We start from the raw sequence: 2,014 nt of genomic DNA, 5'->3' as shown, positions 1-2,014 counted from the left end.
ATATATATATATATATATATATATATATATATATACACATACATATATATATACATACATACACATATATATACATACATATATGCATATATACATATATGCATATATATATACATATATGAATATATATACATATATTTCTATATATATATGCATATATCTATATATATATATGCACACATACATACGTATATCTATGTATTTATATATATATATATACACACATACATACATATATACATATATATATATATATATATATATATATATATATATATATACACACACACACACACATATATATATATACATACACACATACACACACACACACACTTACATACATGCATACATATATACATATATAATTATTCAAAGTTGGTTGTTATGGCAGGGCAGAAAGACCATTGGTTTTTGCATCTATAAAGTGCTTAGTTGTATAGGTGACTCATCAGAATCAAATGGCCAATGGCACATAACGCCTCACTATAAATGGAGGTAGAGAACACCATGGTTACTTAGTAAACAAAAACTATCAAAATACACAATATGTTCGAGTGTAGTTGTTATATAAACACACATATTTTAATGTGTTTTCCAATATACAAGAATGATTCATAGAGATAGTAATGTCCAGTGCAAAATACCTCTTAGTATTTGTTTCCATACCTGTTCATCCAACTGTGGTCAACTCTATATCTGATCCTCTGGAATCGTTAACGCTAGCACTAGTAATATACTGGGAAGGGCTCAATAAATGATAACTATAGCCCTACCAATTCTTGTAGCATTGTTTCCGTTTTAACAAAAAAAAAAAAAAAAAAAAAACAGAGAAGGGACATTATACTGGTTTCCATTTCTCAATGGAAGACTCTTACACAATATGCTATGCAGTGAGATTGAACCCAGAAGATCATGATATTGAGGCCAATTTTTATAACTGTTCAGTCATGCTTTCACCTATAATTCAGTTAGAATTTCTGTCTGTTGATTGCTTGTAGGTAAACAAAATATGAGTAGTGAAGGAGATCAAGATGGCTGTTTGCAGCTCCGGGCATGTCTAGCAGGGAAATATTCAGTGCAAGGTTTGTTGTAAGGAGCAAGATAGATACACCACATACCACACTAAAGATGACAAGAACACAAGAGCAGTAAATGAATGGGGGAATGGAAAGAAGAACATGATTTGATAGTTAAAGAGAAGCAATAACTGGTAGCAGAAGAAACAAGAAATATGTGTCTGTGTGTTTGCAACTAAAAGTTTACAAATCAGTCAGATGGCATTCTGTGCTTTTTAATATTTTTTAGAGGGGTGGTCTTTTTTATTTATTTATTTATTTACTGAGAGGTTGGAATGAGATGAAAAAGATAGTATCAACAGCTTTGAGGGCTTATAAAGATTTAGCTTAGTTCATTAACAACTGTGATTTACAACTAGAAATAGTACTCTGCAGTGCCAGTTACAACTCTTTGCTAGTACAAGCCACCAAGAAAACTTTTTAAACAGTCACTTGAGGCAACTGAAGGAGACACCTGCCTAAATTACTGCATACTAGGAACGGACATGAAACCACACGGTTGTGGAACAAACTACTTAATCACACAACCATATACATAAATATATGTGAGAGTGTCTATATATATATATATATATATATATATATATATCGTCATCATCATCATCTTTTAATATCCATTTTCCATATTGGCGTGTCTTCTAGATGCAGTGGACGGTAGCCTTAGTACTATGCAGTGGCGACCTGTGCGAGCATTCGTGTAGTACTTGATGCCAAAGTTTGGTACCAGTCTTTCCAGTATTTTCCATATGTAAAGTATTACATATCTCTCCCGCCTGCGCTCCAGGGAGTAGAGACTTAGTGCCTTCAGTCGCTCCCTGTAGTTCATCTGCTGGACTGTGGCGATCTTTTTTGTATAGTGACGCTGAATTGCCTCGAGTTCTGCTGTCAGCTATATATATATATATCATCATCATCATCGTTTAACGTCCGCTTTC

The 2,014-nt window shown here is 33.0% G+C and overlaps 1 protein-coding gene across 5 annotated transcripts in view; it reads right to left on the bottom strand.

Moving 5' to 3' along the window:
* LOC106877928 (kelch-like protein 9) overlaps positions 1–2,014 on the bottom strand; it is a 381,832-nt gene that overhangs the window by 240,166 nt on the left and 139,652 nt on the right. The window lies entirely within an intron of this gene.

The sequence above is a fragment of the Octopus bimaculoides genome, chromosome 4, assembly GCF_001194135.2.
Source record: "Octopus bimaculoides isolate UCB-OBI-ISO-001 chromosome 4, ASM119413v2, whole genome shotgun sequence".
In the NCBI taxonomy this organism is placed as follows: Eukaryota; Metazoa; Mollusca; class Cephalopoda; order Octopoda; family Octopodidae; genus Octopus; species Octopus bimaculoides.
Note: the sequence above shows the minus strand (reverse complement) of the source record. Positions and strands in the feature narration are given on the sequence as shown.